The sequence below is a fragment of the Scyliorhinus torazame genome, chromosome 1 (assembly GCF_047496885.1).
Source record: "Scyliorhinus torazame isolate Kashiwa2021f chromosome 1, sScyTor2.1, whole genome shotgun sequence".
Lineage (NCBI taxonomy): Eukaryota > Metazoa > Chordata > Chondrichthyes > Carcharhiniformes > Scyliorhinidae > Scyliorhinus > Scyliorhinus torazame.
Window position 1 is genome coordinate 19,124,754 of NC_092707.1, and position 25,012 is coordinate 19,149,765.

Here is a 25,012-nt window from a genome sequence, read left to right on the forward strand (position 1 = left end):
CACTGGTCTGTGCAAGGGGACTGGTCTGTGCAAGGACACTGATCTGTGCAGGGACACTGGTCTGTGCAGGGACACTGGTCTGTGCAGGGACACTGGTCTGTGCAAGGGGACTGGTCTGTGCAGGGTCACTGATCTGTGCATGGTCAGTGGTCTGTGCAGGGTCACTGATCTGTGCAGGGACACTGGTCTGTGCAGGGACACTGGTCTGTGCATGGTCAGTGGTCTGTGCAGGGTCACTGATCTGTGCAGGGACACTGGTCTGTGCAGGGACACTGATCTGTGCATTGACACTGGTCTGTGCAGGGACACTGGTCTGTGCAGGGGCACTGGTCTGTGCAGGGACACTGATCTGTGCAAGGGGACTGGTCTGTGCAGGGACACTGGTCTGTGCAAGGGGACTGGTCTGTGCAAGGACACTGGTCTGTGCAAGGGGACTGGTCTGTGCAGGGACACTGGTCTGTGCAGGGACACTGGTCTGTGCAGGGACACTTGTCTGTGCATGGGGACTGGTCTGTGCAGGGACACTGGTCTGTGCAGGGACACTGGTCTGTGCAAGGGGACTGGTCTGTGCATGGGGACTGGTCTGTGCAGGGACACTGGTCTGTGCATGGGGACTGGTCTGTGCAGGGACACTGATCTGTGCATGGTCAGTGGTCTGTGCAGGGACACTGGTCTGTGCAGGGACACTGGTCTGTGCATGGGGACTGGTCTGTGCAGGGACACTGGTCTGTGCAGGGACACTGGTCTGTGCATGGGGACTGGTCTGTGCAGGGACACTGGTCTGTGCAGGGACACTGGTCTGTGCAGGGACACTGGTCTGTGCAAGGGTACTGGTCTGTGCAAGGACACTGGTCTGTGCAAGGGGACTGGTCTGTGCAGGGACACTGGTCTGTGCAGGGACACTGGTCTGTGCAAGGGGACTGGTCTGTGCAGGGACACTGGTCTGTGCTGGGACACTGGTCTGTGCAGGGACACTGGTCTGTGCAAGGGCACTGGTCTGTGCAGGGACACTGGTCCGTGCAGGGACACTGGTCTGTGCATGGGGACTGGTCTGTGCAGGGACACTGGTCTGAGCAAGGGGACTGGTCTGTGCAGGGACACTGGTCTGTGCAAGGACACTGGTCTGTGCAAGGACACTGGTCTGTGCATGGGGACTGGTCTGTGCAGGGACACTGGTCTGTGCAGGGACACTGGTCTGTGCAGGGACACTGGTCTGTGCATGGGGACTGGTCTGTGCAGGGACACTGGTCTGAGCAAGGGGACTGGTCTGTGCAGGGACACTGGTCTGTGCAAGGACACTGGTCTGTGCAAGGACACTGGTCTGTGCATGGGGACTGGTCTGTGCATGGGGACTGGTCTGTGCAGGGACACTGGTCTGTGCAGGGACACTGGTCTGTGCATGGGGACTGGTCTGTGCAGGGGCACTGGTCTGTGCAGGGGCACTGGTCTGTGCAGGGACACTGGTCTGAGCAAGGGGACTGGTCTGTGCAGGGACACTGGTCTGTGCAAGGACACTGGTCTGTGCAAGGACACTGGTCTGTGCATGGGGACTGGTCTGTGCAGGGACACTGGTCTGTGCAGGGACACTGGTCTGTGCATGGGGACTGGTCTGTGCAGGGACACTGGTCTGTGCAGGGACACTGGTCTGTGCAAGGGGACTGGTCTGTGCAGGGGGACTGGTCTGTGCAAGGACACTGGTCTGTGCAAGCACACTGGTCTGTGCAGGGGGACTGGTCTGTGCAGGGACACTGGTCTGTGCAGGGATACTGGTCTGTGCAAGGACACTGGTCTGTGCAAGGGCACTGGTCTGTGCAAGGACACTGGTCTGCGCAGGGGGACTGGTCTGTGCAGGGACACATGTCTGTGCAGGGACCCTGGTCTGTGCAGGGACACTGGTCTGTGCAGGGACACTGGTCTGTGCAGGGACACTGGTCTGTGCAGGGTCACTGGTCTGTGCAGGGACACTGGTCTGTGCATGGACACTGGTCTGTGCAGGGACACTGGTCTGTGCAAGGGGACTGGTCTGTGCAGGGACACTGGTCTGTGCAAGGGTACTGGTCTGTGCAAGGACACTGGTCTGTGCAAGGGGACTGGTCTGTGCAGGGACACATGTCTGTGCAGGGACCCTGGTCTGTGCAGGGACACTGGTCTGTGCAGGGACACTGGTCTGTGCATGGGGACTGGTCTGTGCAGGGACACTGGTCTGTGCAGGGACACTGGTCTGTGCAAGGGGACTGGTCTGTGCAGGGACACTGGTCTGTGCAGGGATACTGGTCTGTGCAAGGGCACTGGTCTGTGCAAGGGCACTGGTCTGTGCAGGGACACTGGTCTGTGCAGGGACACTGGTCTGTGCAGGGACACTGGTCTGTGCAGGGACACTGGTCTGTGCATGGGGACTGGTCTGTGCAGGGATACTGGTCTGTGCAAGGGGACTGGTCTGTGCAGGGACACTGGTCTGTGCAAGGGGACTTGTCTGTGCAGGGACACTGGTCTGTGCAGGGACACTGGTCTGTGCATGGGGACTGGTCTGTGCAGGGACACTGGTCTGTGCAGGGACACTGGTCTGTGCAGGGACACTGGTCTGTGCAAGGGGACTGGTCTGTGCAGGGAGACTGGTCTGTGCAAGCACACTGGTCTGTGCAAGGACACTGGTCTGTGCAGGGACACTGGTCTGTGCAGGGACACTGGTCTGTGCAGGGACACTGGTCTGTGCAAGGGGACTGGTCTGTGCAGGGAGACTGGTCTGTGCAAGCACACTGGTCTGTGCAAGGACACTGGTCTGTGCAGGGGGACTTGTCTGAGCAGGGACACTGGTCTGTGCAAGGACACTGGTCTGTGCAGGGTGACTGGTCTGTGCAAGCACACTGGTCTGTGCAAGGACACTGGTCTGTGCAGGGGGACTTGTCTGTGCAGGGACACTGGTCTGTGCATGTGGACTGGTCTGTGCAGGGACACTGGTCTGTGCATGTGGACTGGTCTGGGCAAGGGGACTGGTCTGTGCAGGGACACTGGTCTGTGCAGGGACACTGGTCTGTGCAAGGGGACTGGTCTGTGCAGGGACACTGGTCTGTGCAGGGTCACTGGTCTGTGCAGGGTCACTGGTCTGTGCAGGGTCACTGGTCTGTGCAGGGTCACTGGTCTGTGCAGGGTCACTGGTCTGTGCAGGGTCACTGGTCTGTGCAAGGACACTGGTCTGTGCAGGGACACTGGTCTGTGCATGGACACTGGTCTGTGCAGGGACACTGGTCTGTGCAGGGACACTGGTCTGTGCATGGACACTGGTCTGTGCATGGACACTGGTCTGTGCAGGGTCACTGGTCTGTGCAGGGACACTGGTCTGTGCAGGGTCACTGGTCTGTGCAGGGTCACTGGTCTGTGCAGGGTCACTGGTCTGTGCAGGGTCACTGGTCTGTGCAGGGTCACTGGTCTGTGCAGGGTCACTGGTCTGTGCAAGGACACTGGTCTGTGCAGGGACACTGGTCTGTGCAGGGACACTGGTCTGTGCAGGGACACTGGTCTGTGCATGGACACTGGTCTGTGCAGGGACACTGGTCTGTGCAAGGGGACTGGTCTGTGCAGGGACACTGGTCTGTGCAGGGTCACTGGTCTGTGCAGGGACACTGGTCTGTGCAAGGGGACTGGTCTGTGCAGGGACACTGGTCTGTGCAGGGACACTGGTCTGTGCAGGGACACTGGTCTGTGCAGGGACACTGGTCTGTGCAGGGACACTGGTCTGTGCAGGGTCACTGGTCTGTGCAGGGTCACTGGTCTGTGCAGGGACACTGGTCTGTGCAAGGGGACTGGTCTGTGCATGGACACTGGTCTGTGCAGGGACACTGGTCTGTGCAGGGTCACTGGTCTGTGCAGGGTCACTGGTCTGTGCATGGACACTGGTCTGTGCATGGACACTGGTCTGTGCAGGGACACTGGTCTGTGCAGGGACACTGGTCTGTGCAAGGGGACTGGTCTGTGCAGGGTCACTGGTCTGTGCATGGACACTGGTCTGTGCATGGACACTGGTCTGTGCAGGGACACTGGTCTGTGCATGGGGACTGGTCTGTGCAGGGACACTGGTTTGTGCATGGACACTGGTCTGTGCAGGGACACTGGTCTGTGCAAGGGGACTGGTCTGTGCAGGGTCACTGGTCTGTGCAGGGACACTGGTCTGTGCATGGGGACTGGTCTGTGCAGGGACACTGGTCTGTGCAGGGACACTGGTCTGTGCAGGGTCACTGGTCTGTGCAGGGACACTGGTCTGTGCAAGGGGACTGGTCTGTGCAGGGACACTGGTCTGTGCAGGGACACTGGTCTGTGCAGGGTCACTGGTCTGTGCAGGGACACTGGTCTGTGCAGGGACACTGGTCTGGGAAAGGGGACTGGTCTGTGCAGGGACACTGGTCTGTGCAGGGACACTGGTCTGTGCAGGGACACTGGTCTGTGCATGGACACTGGTCTGTGCATGGACACTGGTCTGTGCAGGAACACTGGTCTGTGCATGGACACTGGTCTGTGCATGGACACTGGTCTGTGCATGGACACTGGTCTGTGCAGGAACACTGGTCTGTGCATGGACACTGGTCTGTGCATGGACACTGGTCTGTGCATGGACACTGGTCTGTGCAGGAACACTGGTCTGTGCATGGACACTGGTCTGTGCAGGGACACTGGTCTGTGCAGGGACACTGGTCTGTGCAAGGACACTGGGCTGTGCAAGGACACTGGTCTGTGCATGGGGACTGGTCTGTGCAGGGACACTGGTCTGTGCAGGGACACTGGTCTGTGCAGGGACACTGGTCTGTGCAGGGACACTGGTCTGTGCAAGGGGACTGGTCTGTGCAGGGGGACTGGTCTGTGCAAGGACACTGGTCTGTGCAAGCACACTGGTCTGTGCAGGGGGACTGGTCTGTGCAGGGACACTGGTCTGTGCAGGGATACTGGTCTGTGCAAGGACACTGGTCTGTGCAAGGGCACTGGTCTGTGCAAGGACACTGGTCTGCGCAGGGGGACTGGTCTGTGCAGGGACACATGTCTGTGCAGGGACCCTGGTCTGTGCTGGGACACTGGTCTGTGCAGGGACACTGGTCTGTGCAGGGTCACTGGTCTGTGCAGGGACACTGGTCTGTGCATGGACACTGGTCTGTGCATGGACACTGGTCTGTGCAAGGGGACTGGTCTGTGCAGGGACACTGGTCTGTGCAAGGGTACTGGTCTGTGCAAGGACACTGGTCTGTGCAAGGGGACTGGTCTGTGCAGGGACACATGTCTATGCAGGGACCCTGGTCTGTGCAGGGACACTGGTCTGTGCAGGGACACTGGTCTGTGCATGGGGACTGGTCTGTGCAGGGACACTGGTCTGTGCAGGGACACTGGTCTGTGCAAGGGGACTGGTCTGTGCAGGGACACTGGTCTGTGCAGGGATACTGGTCTGTGCAAGGGCACTGGTCTGTGCAAGGGCACTGCTCTGTGCAGGGACACTGGTCTGTGCAGGGACACTGGTCTGTGCAGGGATACTGGTCTGTGCAAGGGGACTGGTCTGTGCAGGGACACTGGTCTGTGCAAGGGGACTTGTCTGTGCAGGGACACTGGTCTGTGCAGGGACACTGGTCTGCGCATGGGGACTGGTCTGTGCAGGGACACTGGTCTGTGCAGGGACACTGGTCTGTGCAGGGACACTGGTCTGTGCAAGTGGACTGGTCTGTGCAGGGAGACTGGTCTGTGCAAGCACACTGGTCTGTGCAAGGACACTGGTCTGTGCAGGGACACTGGTCTGTGCAGGGACACTGGTCTGTGCAGGGACACTGGTCTGTGCAAGGGGACTGGTCTGTGCAGGGAGACTGGTCTGTGCAAGCACACTGGTCTGTGCAAGGACACTGGTCTGTGCAGGGGGACTTGTCTGAGCAGGGACACTGGTCTGTGCATGGGGACTGGTCTGTGCAGGGGCACTGGTCTGTGCAGGGACACTGGTCTGAGCAAGGGGACTGGTCTGTGCAGGGACACTGGTCTGTGCAAGGACACTGGTCTGTGCAAGGACACTGGTCTGTGCATGGGGACTGGTCTGTGCAGGGACACTGGTCTGTGCAGGGACACTGGTCTGTGCATGGGGACTGGTCTGTGCAGGGACACTGGTCTGTGCAGGGACACTGGTCTGTGCAAGGGGACTGGTCTGTGCAGGGGGACTGGTCTGTGCAAGGACACTGGTCTGTGCAAGCACACTGGTCTGTGCAGGGGGACTGGTCTGTGCAGGGACACTGGTCTGTGCAGGGATACTGGTCTGTGCAAGGACACTGGTCTGTGCAAGGGCACTGGTCTGTGCAAGGACACTGGTCTGCGCAGGGGGACTGGTCTGTGCAGGGACACATGTCTGTGCAGGGACCCTGGTCTGTGCAGGGACACTGGTCTGTGCAGGGACACTGGTCTGTGCAGGGTCACTGGTCTGTGCAGGGACACTGGTCTGTGCATGGACACTGGTCTGTGCAGGGACACTGGTCTGTGCAAGGGGACTGGTCTGTGCAGGGACACTGGTCTGTGCAAGGGTACTGGTCTGTGCAAGGACACTGGTCTGTGCAAGGGGACTGGTCTGTGCAGGGACACATGTCTGTGCAGGGACCCTGGTCTGTGCAGGGACACTGGTCTGTGCAGGGACACTGGTCTGTGCATGGGGACTGGTCTGTGCAGGGACACTGGTCTGTGCAGGGATACTGGTCTGTGCAAGGGGACTGGTCTGTGCAGGGACACTGGTCTGTGCAGGGATACTGGTCTGTGCAAGGGCACTGGTCTGTGCAAGGGCACTGGTCTGTGCAGGGACACTGGTCTGTGCATGGGGACTGGTCTGTGCAGGGATACTGGTCTGTGCAAGGGGACTGGTCTGTGCAGGGACACTGGTCTGTGCAAGGGGACTTGTCTGTGCAGGGACACTGGTCTGTGCAGGGACACTGGTCTGTGCATGGGGACTGGTCTGTGCAGGGACACTGGTCTGTGCAGGGACACTGGTCTGTGCAGGGACACTGGTCTGTGCAAGGGGACTGGTCTGTGCAGGGAGACTGGTCTGTGCAAGCACACTGGTCTGTGCAAGGACACTGGTCTGTGCAGGGACACTGGTCTGTGCAGGGACACTGGTTTGTGCATGGACACTGGTCTGTGCAGGGACACTGGTCTGTGCATGGACACTGGTCTGTGCAGGGTCACTGGTCTGTGCAGGGACACTGGTCTGTGCAGGGTCACTGGTCTGTGCAGGGTCACTGGTCTGTGCAGGGTCACTGGTCTGTGCAGGGTCACTGGTCTGTGCAGGGTCACTGGTCTGTGCAGGGTCACTGGTCTGTGCAAGGACACTGGTCTGTGCAGGGACACTGGTCTGTGCAGGGACACTGGTCTGTGCAGGGACACTGGTCTGTGCATGGACACTGGTCTGTGCAGGGACACTGGTCTGTGCAAGGGGACTGGTCTGTGCAGGGACACTGGTCTGTGCAGGGTCACTGGTCTGTGCAGGGACACTGGTCTGTGCAAGGGGACTGGTCTGTGCAGGGACACTGGTCTGTGCAGGGACACTGGTCTGTGCAGGGACACTGGTCTGTGCAGGGACACTGGTCTGTGCAGGGTCACTGGTCTGTGCAGGGTCACTGGTCTGTGCAGGGACACTGGTCTGTGCAAGGGGACTGGTCTGTGCATGGACACTGGTCTGTGCAGGGACACTGGTCTGTGCAGGGTCACTGGTCTGTGCAGGGTCACTGGTCTGTGCATGGACACTGGTCTGTGCATGGACACTGGTCTGTGCAGGGACACTGGTCTGTGCAGGGACACTGGTCTGTGCAAGGGGACTGGTCTGTGCAGGGTCACTGGTCTGTGCATGGACACTGGTCTGTGCATGGACACTGGTCTGTGCAGGGACACTGGTCTGTGCATGGGGACTGGTCTGTGCAGGGACACTGGTTTGTGCATGGACACTGGTCTGTGCAGGGACACTGGTCTGTGCAAGGGGACTGGTCTGTGCAGGGTCACTGGTCTGTGCAGGGACACTGGTCTGTGCATGGGGACTGGTCTGTGCAGGGACACTGGTCTGTGCAGGGACACTGGTCTGTGCAGGGTCACTGGTCTGTGCAGGGACACTGGTCTGTGCAAGGGGACTGGTCTGTGCAGGGACACTGGTCTGTGCAGGGACACTGGTCTGTGCAGGGTCACTGGTCTGTGCAGGGACACTGGTCTGTGCAGGGACACTGGTCTGGGAAAGGGGACTGGTCTGTGCAGGGACACTGGTCTGTGCAGGGACACTGGTCTGTGCAGGGACACTGGTCTGTGCAGGGACACTGGTCTGTGCATGGACACTGGTCTGTGCATGGACACTGGTCTGTGCAGGAACACTGGTCTGTGCATGGACACTGGTCTGTGCATGGACACTGGTCTGTGCATGGACACTGGTCTGTGCAGGAACACTGGTCTGTGCATGGACACTGGTCTGTGCATGGACACTGGTCTGTGCATGGACACTGGTCTGTGCAGGAACACTGGTCTGTGCATGGACACTTGTCTGTGCAGGGACACTGGTCTGTGCAGGGACACTGGTCTGTGCAAGGACACTGGTCTGTGCAAGGACACTGGTCTGTGCATGGGGACTGGTCTGTGCAGGGACACTGGTCTGTGCAGGGACACTGGTCTGTGCAGGGACACTGGTCTGTGCAGGGACACTGGTCTGTGCAGGGACACTGGTCTGTGCAAGGGGACTGGTCTGTGCAGGGGGACTGGTCTGTGCAAGGACACTGGTCTGTGCAAGCACACTGGTCTGTGCAGGGGGACTGGTCTGTGCAGGGACACTGGTCTGTGCAGGGATACTGGTCTGTGCAAGGACACTGGTCTGTGCAAGGGCACTGGTCTGTGCAAGGACACTGGTCTGCGCAGGGGGACTGGTCTGTGCAGGGACACATGTCTGTGCAGGGACCCTGGTCTGTGCTGGGACACTGGTCTGTGCAGGGACACTGGTCTGTGCAGGGTCACTGGTCTGTGCAGGGACACTGGTCTGTGCATGGACACTGGTCTGTGCATGGACACTGGTCTGTGCAAGGGGACTGGTCTGTGCAGGGACACTGGTCTGTGCAAGGGTACTGGTCTGTGCAAGGACACTGGTCTGTGCAAGGGGACTGGTCTGTGCAGGGACACATGTCTGTGCAGGGACCCTGGTCTGTGCAGGGACACTGGTCTGTGCAGGGACACTGGTCTGTGCATGGGAACTGGTCTGTGCAGGGACACTGGTCTGTGCAGGGACACTGGTCTGTGCAAGGGGACTGGTCTGTGCAGGGACACTGGTCTGTGCAGGGATACTGGTCTGTGCAAGGGCACTGGTCTGTGCAAGGGCACTGCTCTGTGCAGGGACACTGGTCTGTGCAGGGACACTGGTCTGTGCAGGGATACTGGTCTGTGCAAGGGGACTGGTCTGTGCAGGGACACTGGTCTGTGCAAGGGGACTTGTCTGTGCAGGGACACTGGTCTGTGCAGGGACACTGGTCTGCGCATGGGGACTGGTCTGTGCAGGGACACTGGTCTGTGCAGGGACACTGGTCTGTGCAGGGACACTGGTCTGTGCAAGGGGACTGGTCTGTGCAGGGAGACTGGTCTGTGCAAGCACACTGGTCTGTGCAAGGACACTGGTCTGTGCAGGGACACTGGTCTGTGCAGGGACACTGGTCTGTGCAGGGACACTGGTCTGTGCAAGGGGACTGGTCTGTGCAGGGAGACTGGTCTGTGCAAGCACACTGGTCTGTGCAAGGACACTGGTCTGTGCAGGGGGACTTGTCTGAGCAGGGACACTGGTCTGTGCATGGGGACTGGTCTGTGCAGGGGCACTGGTCTGTGCAGGGACACTGGTCTGAGCAAGGGGACTGGTCTGTGCAGGGACACTGGTCTGTGCAAGGACACTGGTCTGTGCAAGGACACTGGTCTGTGCATGGGGACTGGTCTGTGCAGGGACACTGGTCTGTGCAGGGACACTGGTCTGTGCATGGGGACTGGTCTGTGCAGGGACACTGGTCTGTGCAGGGACACTGGTCTGTGCAAGGGGACTGGTCTGTGCAGGGGGACTGGTCTGTGCAAGGACACTGGTCTGTGCAAGCACACTGGTCTGTGCAGGGGGACTGGTCTGTGCAGGGACACTGGTCTGTGCAGGGATACTGGTCTGTGCAAGGACACTGGTCTGTGCAAGGGCACTGGTCTGTGCAAGGACACTGGTCTGCGCAGGGGGACTGGTCTGTGCAGGGACACATGTCTGTGCAGGGACCCTGGTCTGTGCAGGGACACTGGTCTGTGCAGGGACACTGGTCTGTGCAGGGACACTGGTCTGTGCAGGGTCACTGGTCTGTGCAGGGACACTGGTCTGTGCATGGACACTGGTCTGTGCAGGGACACTGGTCTGTGCAAGGGGACTGGTCTGTGCAGGGACACTGGTCTGTGCAAGGGTACTGGTCTGTGCAAGGACACTGGTCTGTGCAAGGGGACTGGTCTGTGCAGGGACACATGTCTGTGCAGGGACCCTGGTCTGTGCAGGGACACTGGTCTGTGCAGGGACACTGGTCTGTGCATGGGGACTGGTCTGTGCAGGGACACTGGTCTGTGCAGGGACACTGGTCTGTGCAAGGGGACTGGTCTGTGCAGGGACACTGGTCTGTGCAGGGACACTGGTCTGTGCAGGGACACTGGTCTGTGCAAGGACACTGGTCTGTGCAGGGACACTGGTCTGTGCATGGGGACTGGTCTGTGCAGGGATACTGGTCTGTGCAAGGGGACTGGTCTGTGCAGGGACACTGGTCTGTGCAAGGGGACTTGTCTGTGCAGGGACACTGGTCTGTGCAGGGACACTGGTCTGTGCATGGGGACTGGTCTGTGCAGGGACACTGGTCTGTGCAGGGACACTGGTCTGTGCAGGGACACTGGTCTGTGCAAGGGGACTGGTCTGTGCAGGGAGACTGGTCTGTGCAAGCACACTGGTCTGTGCAAGGACACTGGTCTGTGCAGGGACACTGGTCTGTGCAGGGACACTGGTCTGTGCAGGGACACTGGTCTGTGCAAGGGGACTGGTCTGTGCAGGGAGACTGGTCTGTGCAAGCACACTGGTCTGTGCAAGGACACTGGTCTGTGCAGGGGGACTTGTCTGAGCAGGGACACTGGTCTGTGCAAGGACACAGGTCTGTGCAGGGTGACTGGTCTGTGCAAGCACACTGGTCTGTGCAAGGACACTGGTCTGTGCAGGGGGACTTGTCTGTGCAGGGACACTGGTCTGTGCATGTGGACTGGTCTGTGCAGGGACACTGGTCTGTGCAGGGTTACTGGTCTGTGCAAGGACACTGGTCTGTGCAGGGACACTGGTCTGTGCATGGGGACTTGTCTGTGCAGGGACACTGGTCTGTGCATGTGGACTGGTCTGGGCAAGGGGACTGGTCTGTGCAGGGACACTGGTCTGTGCAGGGACACTGGTCTGTGCAAGGGGACTGGTCTGTGCAGGGACACTGGTCTGTGCAGGGTCACTGGTCTGTGCAGGGTCACTGGTCTGTGCAGGGTCACTGGTCTGTGCAGGGTCACTGGTCTGTGCAGGGTCACTGGTCTGTGCAGGGTCACTGGTCTGTGCAAGGACACTGGTCTGTGCAGGGACACTGGTCTGTGCATGGACACTGGTCTGTGCAGGGACACTGGTCTGTGCAGGGACACTGGTCTGTGCATGGACACTGGTCTGTGCAGGGACACTGGTCTGTGCATGGACACTGGTCTGTGCAGGGTCACTGGTCTGTGCAGGGACACTGGTCTGTGCAGGGTCACTGGTCTGTGCAGGGTCACTGGTCTGTGCAGGGTCACTGGTCTGTGCAGGGTCACTGGTCTGTGCAGGGTCACTGGTCTGTGCAAGGACACTGGTCTGTGCAGGGACACTGGTCTGTGCATGGACACTGGTCTGTGCAGGGACACTGGTCTGTGCAGGGACACTGGTCTGTGCATGGACACTGGTCTGTGCAGGGACACTGGTCTGTGCAAGGGGACTTGTCTGTGCAGGGACACTGGTCTGTGCAGGGTCACTGGTCTGTGCAGGGACACTGGTCTGTGCAAGGGGACTGGTCTGTGCAGGGACACTGGTCTGTGCAGGGACACTGGTCTGTGCAGGGACACTGGTCTGTGCAGGGTCACTGGTCTGTGCAGGGTCACTGGTCTGTGCAGGGACACTGGTCTGTGCAAGGGGACTGGTCTGTGCATGGACACTGGTCTGTGCAGGGACACTGGTCTGTGCAGGGTCACTGGTCTGTGCAGGGTCACTGGTCTGTGCATGGACACTGGTCTGTGCATGGACACTGGTCTGTGCAGGGACACTGGTCTGTGCAGGGACACTGGTCTGTGCAAGGGGACTGGTCTGTGCAGGGTCACTGGTCTGTGCATGGACACTGGTCTGTGCATGGACACTGGTCTGTGCAGGGACACTGGTCTGTGCATGGGGACTGGTCTGTGCAGGGACACTGGTTTGTGCATGGACACTGGTCTGTGCAGGGACACTGGTCTGTGCAAGGGGACTGGTCTGTGCAGGGTCACTGGTCTGTGCAGGGACACTGGTCTGTGCATGGGGACTGGTCTGTGCAGGGACACTGGTCTGTGCAGGGACACTGGTCTGTGCAGGGTCACTGGTCTGTGCAGGGACACTGGTCTGTGCAAGGGGACTGGTCTGTGCAGGGACACTGGTCTGTGCAGGGACACTGGTCTGTGCAGGGTCACTGGTCTGTGCAGGGACACTGGTCTGTGCAGGGACACTGGTCTGGGAAAGGGGACTGGTCTGTGCAGGGACACTGGTCTGTGCAGGGACACTGGTCTGTGCAGGGACACTGGTCTGTGCAGGGACACTGGTCTGTGCATGGACACTGGTCTGTGCATGGACACTGGTCTGTGCAGGAACACTGGTCTGTGCATGGACACTGGTCTGTGCATGGACACTGGTCTGTGCATGGACACTGGTCTGTGCAGGAACACTGGTCTGTGCATGGACACTGGTCTGTGCATGGACACTGGTCTGTGCATGGACACTGGTCTGTGCAGGAACACTGGTCTGTGCATGGACACTGGTCTGTGCAGGGACACTGGTCTGTGCAGGGACACTGGTCTGTGCAAGGACACTGGTCTGTGCAAGGACACTGGTCTGTGCATGGGGACTGGTCTGTGCAGTGACACTGGTCTGTGCAGGGACACTGGTCTGTGCAGGGACACTGGTCTGTGCAGGGACACTGGTCTGTGCAAGGGGACTGGTCTGTGCAGGGGGACTGGTCTGTGCAAGGACACTGGTCTGTGCAAGCACACTGGTCTGTGCAGGGGGACTGGTCTGTGCAGGGACACTGGTCTGTGCAGGGATACTGGTCTGTGCAAGGACACTGGTCTGTGCAAGGGCACTGGTCTGTGCAAGGACACTGGTCTGCGCAGGGGGACTGGTCTGTGCAGGGACACATGTCTGTGCAGGGACCCTGGTCTGTGCTGGGACACTGGTCTGTGCAGGGACACTGGTCTGTGCAGGGTCACTGGTCTGTGCAGGGACACTGGTCTGTGCATGGACACTGGTCTGTGCATGGACACTGGTCTGTGCAAGGGGACTGGTCTGTGCAGGGACACTGGTCTGTGCAAGGGTACTGGTCTGTGCAAGGACACTGGTCTGTGCAAGGGGACTGGTCTGTGCAGGGACACATGTCTGTGCAGGGACCCTGGTCTGTGCAGGGACACTGGTCTGTGCAGGGACACTGGTCTGTGCATGGGGACTGGTCTGTGCAGGGACACTGGTCTGTGCAGGGACACTGGTCTGTGCAAGGGGACTGGTCTGTGCAGGGACACTGGTCTGTGCAGGGATACTGGTCTGTGCAAGGGCACTGGTCTGTGCAAGGGCACTGCTCTGTGCAGGGACACTGGTCTGTGCAGGGACACTGGTCTGTGCAGGGATACTGGTCTGTGCAAGGGGACTGGTCTGTGCAGGGACACTGGTCTGTGTAAGGGGACTTGTCTGTGCAGGGACACTGGTCTGTGCAGGGACACTGGTCTGCGCATGGGGACTGGTCTGTGCAGGGACACTGGTCTGTGCAGGGACACTGGTCTGTGCAGGGACACTGGTCTGCGCATGGGGACTGGTCTGTGCAGGGACACTGGTCTGTGCAGGGACACTGGTCTGTGCAGGGACACTGGTCTGTGCAAGGGGACTGGTCTGTGCAGGGAGCCTGGTCTGTGCAAGCACACTGGTCTGTGCAAGGACACTGGTCTGTGCAGGGACACTGGTCTGTGCAGGGACACTGGTCTGTGCAGGGACACTGGTCTGTGCAAGGGGACTGGTCTGTGCAGGGAGACTGGTCTGTGCAAGCACACTGGTCTGTGCAAGGACACTGGTCTGTGCAGGGGGACTTGTCTGAGCAGGGACACTGGTCTGTGCATGGGGACTGGTCTGTGCAGGGGCACTGGTCTGTGCAGGGACACTGGTCTGAGCAAGGGGACTGGTCTGTGCAGGGACACTGGTCTGTGCAAGGACACTGGTCTGTGCAAGGACACTGGTCTGTGCATGGGGACTGGTCTGTGCAGGGACACTGGTCTGTGCAGGGACACTGGTCTGTGCATGGGGACTGGTCTGTGCAGGGACACTGGTCTGTGCAGGGACACTGGTCTGTGCAAGGGGACTGGTCTGTGCAGGGGGACTGGTCTGTGCAAGGACACTGGTCTGTGCAAGCACACTGGTCTGTGCAGGGGGACTGGTCTGTGCAGGGACACTGGTCTGTGCAGGGATACTGGTCTGTGCAAGGACACTGGTCTGTGCAAGGGCACTGGTCTGTGCAAGGACACTGGTCTGCGCAGGGGGACTGGTCTGTGCAGGGACACATGTCTGTGCAGGGACCCTGGTCTGTGCAGGGACACTGGTCTGTGCAGGGACACTGGTCTGTGCAGGGACACTGGTCTGTGCAGGGTCACTGGTCTGTGCAGGGACACTGGTCTGTGCATGGACACTGGTCTGTGCAGGGACACTGGTCTGTGCAAGGGGACTGGTCTGTGCAGGGACACTGGTCTGTGCAAGGGTACTGGTCTGTGCAAGGACACTGGTCTGTGCAAGGGGACTGGTCTGTGCAGGGACACATGTCTGTGCAGGGACCCTGGTCTGTGCAGGGACACTGGTCTGTGCAGGGACACTGGTCTGTGCATGGGGACTGGTCTGTGCAGGGACACTGGTCTGTGCAGGGACACTGGTCTGTGCAAGGGGACTGGTCTGTGCAGGGACACTGGTCTGTGCAGGGACACTGGTCTGTGCAGGGACACTGGTCTGTGCAAGGACACTGGTCTGTGCAGGGACACTGGTCTGTGCATGGGGACTGGTCTGTGCAGGGATACTGGTCTGTGCAAGGGGACTGGTCTGTGCAGGGACACTGGTCTGTGCAAGGGGACTTGTCTGTGCAGGGACACTGGTCTGTGCAGGGACACTGGTCTGTGCATGGGGACTGGTCTGTGCAGGGACACTGGTCTGTGCAGGGACACTGGTCTGTGCAGGGACACTGGTCTGTGCAAGGGGACTGGTCTGTGCAGGGAGACTGGTCTGTGCAAGCACACTGGTCTGTGCAAGGACACTGGTCTGTGCAGGGACACTGGTCTGTGCAGGGACACTGGTCTGTGCAGGGACACTGGTCTGTGCAAGGGGACTGGTCTGTGCAGGGAGACTGGTCTGTGCAAGCACACTGGTCTGTGCAAGGACACTGGTCTGTGCAGGGGGACTTGTCTGAGCAGGGACACTGGTCTGTGCAAGGACACAGGTCTGTGCAGGGTGACTGGTCTGTGCAAGCACACTGGTCTGTGCAAGGACACTGGTCTGTGCAGGGGGACTTGTCTGTGCAGGGACACTGGTCTGTGCATGTGGACTGGTCTGTGCAGGGACACTGGTCTGTGCAGGGTTACTGGTCTGTGCAAGGACACTGGTCTGTGCAGGGACACTGGTCTGTGCATGGGGACTTGTCTGTGCAGGGACACTGGTCTGTGCATGTGGACTGGTCTGGGCAAGGGGACTGGTCTGTGCAGGGACACTGGTCTGTGCAGGGACACTGGTCTGTGCAAGGGGACTGGTCTGTGCAGGGACACTGGTCTGTGCAGGGTCACTGGTCTGTGCAGGGTCACTGGTCTGTGCAGGGTCACTGGTCTGTGCAGGGTCACTGGTCTGTGCAGGGTCACTGGTCTGTGCAGGGTCACTGGTCTGTGCAAGGACACTGGTCTGTGCAGGGACACTGGTCTGTGCATGGACACTGGTCTGTGCAGGGACACTGGTCTGTGCAGGGACACTGGTCTGTGCATGGACACTGGTCTGTGCAGGGACACTGGTCTGTGCATGGACACTGGTCTGTGCAGGGTCACTGGTCTGTGCAGGGACACTGGTCTGTGCAGGGTCACTGGTCTGTGCAGGGTCACTGGTCTGTGCAGGGTCACTGGTCTGTGCAGGGTCACTGGTCTGTGCAGGGTCACTGGTCTGTGCAAGGACACTGGTCTGTGCAGGGACACTGGTCTGTGCATGGACACTGGTCTGTGCAGGGACACTGGTCTGTGCAGGGACACTGGTCTGTGCATGGACACTGGTCTGTGCAGGGACACTGGTCTGTGCAAGGGGACTTGTCTGTGCAGGGACACTGGTCTGTGCAGGGTCACTGGTCTGTGCAGGGACACTGGTCTGTGCAAGGGGACTGGTCTGTGCAGGGACACTGGTCTGTGCAGGGACACTGGTCTGTGCAGGGACACTGGTCTGTGCAGGGTCACTGGTCTGTGCAGGGTCACTGGTCTGTGCAGGGACACTGGTCTGTGCAAGGGGACTGGTCTGTGCATGGACACTGGTCTGTGCAGGGACACTGGTCTGTGCAGGGTCACTGGTCTGTGCAGGGTCACTGGTCTGTGCATGGACACTGGTCTGTGCATGGACACTGGTCTGTGCAGGGACACTGGTCTGTGCAGGGACACTGGTCTGTGCAAGGGGACTGGTCTGTGCAGGGTCACTGGTCTGTGCATGGACACTGGTCTGTGCATGGACACTGGTCTGTGCAGGGACACTGGTCTGTGCATGGGGACTGGTCTGTGCAGGGACACTGGTTTGTGCATGGACACTGGTCTGTGCAGGGACACTGGTCTGTGCAAGGGGACTGGTCTGTGCAGGGTCACTGGTCTGTGCAGGGACACTGGTCTGTGCATGGGGACTGGTCTGTGCAGGGACACTGGTCTGTGCAGGGACACTGGTCTGTGCAGGGTCACTGGTCTGTGCAGGGACACTGGTCTGTGCAAGGGGACTGGTCTGTGCAGGGACACTGGTCTGTGCAGGGACACTGGTCTGTGCAGGGTCACTGGTCTGTGCAGGGACACTGGTCTGTGCAGGGACACTGGTCTGGGAAAGGGGACTGGTCTGTGCAGGGACACTGGTCTGTGCAGGGACACTGGTCTGTGCAGGGACACTGGTCTGTGCAGGGACACTGGTCTGTGCATGGACACTGGTCTGTGCATGGACACTGGTCTGTGCAGGAACACTGGTCTGTGCATGGACACTGGTCTGTGCATGGACACTGGTCTGTGCATGGACACTGGTCTGTGCAGGAACACTGGTCTGTGCATGGACACTGGTCTGTGCATGGACACTGGTCTGTGCATGGACACTGGTCTGTGCAGGAACACTGGTCTGTGCATGGACACTGGTCTGTGCAGGGACACTGGTCTGTGCAGGGACACTGGTCTGTGCAAGGACACTGGTCTGTGCAAGGACACTGGTCTGTGCATGGGGACTGGTCTGTGCAGTGACACTGGTCTGTGCAGGGACACTGGTCTGTGCAGGGACACTGGTCTGTGCAGGGACACTGGTCTGTGCAAGGGGACTGGTCTGTGCAGGGGGACTGGTCTGTGCAAGGACACTGGTCTGTGCAAGCACACTGGTCTGTGCAGGGGGACTGGTCTGTGCAGGGACACTGGTCTGTGCAGGGATACTGGTCTGTGCAAGGACACTGGTCTGTGCAAGGGCACTGGTCTGTGCAAGGACACTGGTCTGCGCAGGGGGACTGGTCTGTGCAGGGACACATGTCTGTGCAGGGACCCTGGTCTGTGCTGGGACACTGGTCTGTGCAGGGACACTGGTCTGTGCAGGGTCACTGGTCTGTGCAGGGACACTGGTCTGTGCATGGACACTGGTCTGTGCATGGACACTGGTCTGTGCAAGGGGACTGGTCTGTGCAGGGACACTGGTCTGTGCAAGGGTACTGGTCTGTGCAAGGACACTGGTCTGTGCAAGGGGACTGGTCTGTGCAGGGACACATGTCTGTGCAGGGACCCTGGTCTGTGCAGGGACACTGGTCTGTGCAGGGACACTGGTCTGTGCATGGGGACTGGTCTGTGCAGGGACACTGGTCTGTGCAGGGACACTGGTCTGTGCAAGGGGACTGGTCTGTGCAGGGACACTGGTCTGTGCAGGGATACTGGTCTGTGCAAGGGCACTGGTCTGTGCAAGGGCACTGCTCTGTGCAGGGACACTGGTCTGTGCAGGGACACTGGTCTGTGCAGGGATACTGGTCTGTGCAAGGGGACTGGTCTGTGCAGGGACACTGGTCTGTGTAAGGGGACTTGTCTGTGCAGGGACACTGGTCTGTGCAGGGACACTGGTCTGCGCATGGGGACTGGTCTGTGCAGGGACACTGGTCTGTGCAGGGACACTGGTCTGTGCAGGGACACTGGTCTGTGCAAGGGGACTGGTCTGTGCAGGGAGACTGGTCTGTGCAAGCACACTGGTCTGTGCAAGGACACTGGTCTGTGCAGGGACACTGGTCTGTGCAGGGACACTGGTCTGTGCAGGGACACTGGTCTGTGCAAGGGGACTGGTCTGTGCAGGGAGACTGGTCTGTGCAAGCACTCTGGTCTGTGCAAGGACACTGGTCTGTGCAGGGGGACTTGTCTGAGCAGGGACACTGGTCTGTGCAAGGACACTGGTCTGTGCAGGGTGACTGGTCTGTGCAAGCACACTGGTCTGTGCAAGGACACTGGTCTGTGCAGGGGGACTTGTCTGTGCAGGGACACTGGTCTGTGCATGTGGACTGGTCTGTGCAGGGACACTGGTCTGTGCAGGGTTACTGGTCTGTGCAAGGACACTGGTGTGTGCAGGGACACTGGTCTGTGCAGGGGGACTTGTCTGTGCAGGGACACTGGTCTGTGCATGGGGACTGGTCTGGGCAAGGGGACTGGTCTGTGCAGGGACACTGGTCTGTGCAGGGACACTGGTCTGTGCAAGGGGACTGGTCTGTGCAGGGACACTGGTCTGTGCAGGGTCACTGGTCTGTGCAGGGTCACTGGTCTGTGCAGGGTCACTGGTCTGTGCAGGGTCACTGGTCTGTGCAGGGTCACTGGTCTGTGCAAGGACACTGGTCTGTGCAGGGACACTGGTCTGTGCATGGACACTGGTCTGTGCAGGGACACTGGTCTGTGCAGGGACACTGGTCTGTGCATGGACACTGGTCTGTGCAGGGACACTGGTCTGTGCATGGACACTGGTCTGTGCAGGTTCACTGGTCTGTGCAGGGACACTGGTCTGTGCAGGGTCACTGGTCTGTGCAGGGTCACTGGTCTGTGCAGGGTCACTGGTCTGTGCAGGGTCACTGGTCTGTGCAGGGTCACTGGTCTGTGCAAGGACACTGGTCTGTGCAGGGACACTGGTCTGTGCATGGACACTGGTCTGTGCAGGGACACTGGTCTGTGCAGGGACACTGGTCTGTGCATGGACACTGGTCTGTGCAGGGACACTGGTCTGTGCAAGGGGACTGGTCTGTGCAGGGACACTGGTCTGTGCAGGGTCACTGGTCTGTGCAGGGACACTGGTCTGTGCAAGGGGACTGGTCTGTGCAGGGACACTGGTCTGTGCAGGGACACTGGTCTGTGCAGGGACACTGGTCTGTGCAGGGACACTGGTCTGTGCAGGGACACTGGTCTGTGCAGGGTCACTGGTCTGTGCAGGGTCACTGGTCTGTGCAGGGACACTGGTCTGTGCAAGGGGACTGGTCTGTGCATGGACACTGGTCTGTGCAGGGACACTGGTCTGTGCAGGGTCACTGGTCTGTGCAGGGTCACTGGTCTGTGCATGGACACTGGTCTGTGCATGGACACTGGTCTGTGCAGGGACACTGGTCTGTGCAGGGACACTGGTCTGTGCAAGGGGACTGGTCTGTGCAGGGTCACTGGTCTGTGCATGGACACTGGTCTGTGCATGGACACTGGTCTGTGCAGGGACACTGGTCTGTGCATGGGGACTGGTCTGTGCAGGGACACTGGTTTGTGCATGGACACTGGTCTGTGCAGGGACACTGGTCTGTGCAAGGGGACTGGTCTGTGCAGGGTCACTGGTCTGTGCAGGGACACTGGTCTGTGCAAGGGGACTGGTCTGTGCAGGGACACTGGTCTGTGCAGGGACACTGGTCTGTGCAGGGTCACTGGTCTGTGCAGGGACACTGGTCTGTGCAAGGGGACTGGTCTGTGCAGGGACACTGTTCTGTGCAGGGACACTGGCCTGTGCAGGGTCACTGGTCTGTGCAGGGACACTGGTCTGTGCAAGGGGACTGGTCTGTGCAGGGACACTGGTCTGTGCAGGGACACTGGTCTGTGCAGGGTCACTGGTCTGTGCAGGGACACTGGTCTGTGCAGGGACACTGGTCTGGGAAAGGGGACTGGTCTGTGCAGGGACACTGGTCTGTGCAGGGACACTGGTCTGTGCAGGGACACTGGTCTGTGCAGGGACACTGGTCTGTGCAGGGACACTGGTCTGTGCATGGACACTGGTCTGTGCATGGACACTGGTCTGTGCATGGACACTGGTCTGTGCAGGAACACTGGTCTGTGCATGGACACTGGTCTGTGCATGGACACTGGTCTGTGCATGGACACTGGTCTGTGCAGGAACACTGGTCTGTGCATGGACACTGGTCTGTGCAGGGACACTGGTCTGTGCAGGGACACTGGTCTGTGCATGGACACTGGTCTGTGCAGGGACACTGGTCTGTGCAGGGACACTGGTCTGTGCAGGGACACTGGTCTGTGCAGGGACACTGGTCTGTGCATGGGGACTGGTCTGTGCAGGAACACTGGTCTGTGCAGGGACACTGGTCTGTGCAGGGATACTGGTCTGTGCAAGGACACTGGTCTGTGCAAGCACACTGGTCTGTGCAGGGGGACTGGTCTGTGCAAGCACACTGGTCTGTGCAAGGGGACTGGTCTGTGCAGGGACACTGGTCTGTGCAGGGATACTGGTCTGTGCAAGGACACTGGTCTGTGCAAGGGCACTGGTCTGTGCAAGGACACTGGTCTGCGCAGGGGGACTGGTCTGTGCAGGGACACATGTCTGTGCAGGGACCCTGGTCTGTGCAGGGACACTGGTCTGTGCAGGGACGTGGTCTGTGCAGGGTCACTGGTCTGTGCAGGGACACTGGTCTGTGCATGGACACTGGTCTGTGCAGGGACACTGGTCTGTGCAAGGGGACTGGTCTGTGCAGGGACACTGGTCTGTGCAAGGGTACTGGTCTGTGCAAGGACACTGGTCTGTGCAAGGGGACTGGTCTGTGCAGGGACACATGTCTGTGCAGGGACCCTGGTCTGTGCAGGGACACTGGTCTGTGCAGGGACACTGGTCTGTGCATGGGGACTGGTCTGTGCAGGGACACTGGTCTGTGCAGGGACACTGGTCTGTGCAAGGGGACTGGTCTGTGCAGGGACACTGGTCTGTGCAGGGATACTGGTCTGTGCAAGGGCACTGGTCTGTGCAAGGGCACTGGTCTGTGCAGGGACACTGGTCTGTGCAGGGACACTGGTCTGTGCAAGGACACTGGTCTGTGCAGGGACACTGGTCTGTGCATGGGGACTGGTCTGTGCAGGGATACTGGTCTGTGCAAGGGGACTGGTCTGTGCAGGGACACTGGTCTGTGCAAGGGGACTTGTCTGTGCAGGGACACTGGTCTGTGCAGGGACACTGGTCTGTGCATGGGGACTGGTCTGTGCAGGGACACTGGTCTGTGCAGGGACACTGGTCTGTGCAGGGACACTGGTCTGTGCAAGGGGACTGGTCTGTGCAGGGTGACTGGTCTGTGCAAGCACACTGGTCTGTGCAAGGACACTGGTCTGTGCAGGGGGACTTGTCTGTGCAGGGACACTGGTCTGTGCATGTGGACTGGTCTGTGCAGGGACACTGGTCTGTGCAGGGTTACTGGTCTGTGCAAGGACACTGGTCTGTGCAGGGACACTGGTCTGTGCAGGGGGACTTGTCTGTGCAGGGACACTGGTCTGTGCATGTGGACTGGTCTGTGCAGGGTCACTGGTCTGTGCAGGGACACTGGTCTGTGCAAGGGGACTGGTCTGTGCAGGGACACTGGTCTGTGCAGGGTCACTGGTCTGTGCAGGGTCACTGGTCTGTGCAGGGTCACTGGTCTGTGCAAGGGGACTGGTCTGTGCAGGGACACTGGTCTGTGCAGGGTCACTGGTCTGTGCAAGGGGACTGGTCTGTGCAGGGACACTGGTCTGTGCAGGGTCACTGGTCTGTGCAGGGTCACTGGTCTGTGCAGGGTCACTGGTCTGTGCAGGGTCACTGGTCTGTGCAGGGTCACTGGTCTGTGCAGGGACACTGGTCTGTGCAAGGGGACTGGTCTGTGCAGGGACACTGGTCTGTGCAGGGACACTGGTCTGTGCAGGGTCACTGGTCTGTGCAGGGTCACTGGTCTGTGCATGGACACTGGTCTGTGCATGGACACTGGTCTGTGCAGGGACACTGGTCTGTGCAGGGACACTGGTCTGTGCAAGGGGACTGGTCTGTGCAGGGTCACTGGTCTGTGCATGGACACTGGTCTGTGCATGGACACTGGTCTGTGCAGGGACACTGGTCTGTGCATGGGGACTGGTCTGTGCAGGGACACTGGTTTGTGCATGGACACTGGTCTGTGCAGGGACACTGGTCTGTGCAAGGGGACTGGTCTGTGCAGGGTCACTGGTCTGTGCAGGGACACTGGTCTGTGCAAGGGGACTGGTCTGTGCAGGGACACTGGTCTGTGCAGGGACACTGGTCTGTGCAGGGTCACTGGTCTGTGCAGGGACACTGGTCTGTGCAAGGGGACTGGTCTGTGCAGGGACACTGGTCTGTGCAGGGACACTGGCCTGTGCAGGGTCACTGGTCTGTGCAGGGACACTGGTCTGTGCAAGGGGACTGGTCTGTGCAGGGACACTGGTCTGTGCAGGGACACTGGTCTGTGCAGGGTCACTGGTCTGTGCAGGGACACTGGTCTGTGCAGGGACACTGGTCTGGGAAAGGGGACTGGTCTGTGCAGGGACACTGGTCTGTGCAGGGACACTGGTCTGTGCATGGACACTGGTCTGTGCATGGACACTGGTCTGTGCAGGAACACTGGTCTGTGCATGGACACTGGTCTGTGCATGGACACTGGTCTGTGCATGGACACTGGTCTGTGCATGGACACTGGTCTGTGCAGGAACACTGGTCTGTGCATGGACACTGGTCTGTGCATGGACACTGGTCTGTGCATGGACACTGGTCTGTGCAGGAACACTGGTCTGTGCATGGACACTGGTCTGTGCAGGGACACTGGTCTGTGCAGGGACACTGGTCTGTGCATGGACACTGGTCTGTGCAGGGACACTGGTCTGTGCAGGGACACTGGTCTGTGCAGGGACACTGGTCTGTGCATGGGGACTGGTCTGTGCAGGAACACTGGTCTGTGCAGGGACACTGGTCTGTGCAGGGATACTGGTCTGTGCAAGGACACTGGTCTGTGCAAGCACACTGGTCTGTGCAGGGGGACTGGTCTGTGCAAGCACACTGGTCTGTGCAAGGGGACTGGTCTGTGCAGGGACACTGGTCTGTGCAGGGATACTGGTCTGTGCAAGGACACTGGTCTGTGCAAGGGCACTGGTCTGTGCAAGGACACTGGTCTGCGCAGGGGGACTGGTCTGTGCAGGGACACATGTCTGTGCAGGGACCCTGGTCTGTGCAGGGACACTGGTCTGTGCAGGGACACTGGTCTGTGCAGGGTCACTGGTCTGTGCAGGGACACTGGTCTGTGCATGGACACTGGTCTGTGCAGGGACACTGGTCTGTGCAAGGGGACTGGTCTGTGCAGGGACACTGGTCTGTGCAAGGGTACTGGTCTGTGCAAGGACACTGGTCTGTGCAAGGGGACTGGTCTGTGCAGGGACACATGTCTGTGCAGGGACCCTGGTCTGTGCAGGGACACTGGTCTGTGCAGGGACACTGGTCTGTGCAAGGGGACTGGTCTGTGCAGGGACACTGGTCTGTGCAGGGACACTGGTCTGTGCAAGGGGACTGGTCTGTGCAGGGACACTGGTCTGTGCAGGGATACTTGTCTGTGCAAGGGCACTGGTCTGTGCAAGGACACTGGTCTGTGCAGGGACACTGGTCTGTGCAAGGACACTGGTCTGTGCAGGGACACTGGTCTGTGCATGGGGACTGGTCTGTGCAGGGATACTGGTCTGTGCAAGGGGACTGGTCTGTGCAGGGACACTGGTCTGTGCAAGGGGACTTGTCTGTGCAGGGACACTGGTCTGTGCAGGGACACTGGTCTGTGCATGGGGACTGGTCTGTGCAGGGACACTGGTCTGTGCAGGGACACTGGTCTGTGCAGGGACACTGGTCTGTGCAAGGGGACTGGTCTGTGCAGGGTGACTGGTCTGTGCAAGCACACTGGTCTGTGCAAGGACACTGGTCTGTGCAGGGGGACTTGTCTGTGCAGGGACACTGGTCTGTGCATGTGGACTGGTCTGTGCAGGGACACTGGTCTGTGCAGGGTTACTGGTCTGTGCAAGGACACTGGTCTGTGCAGGGACACTGGTCTGTGCAGGGGGACTTGTCTGTGCAGGGACACTGGTCTGTGCATGTGGACTGGTCTGTGCAGGGTCACTGGTCTGTGCAGGGACACTGGTCTGTGCAAGGGGACTGGTCTGTGCAGGGACACTGGTCTGTGCAGGGTCACTGGTCTGT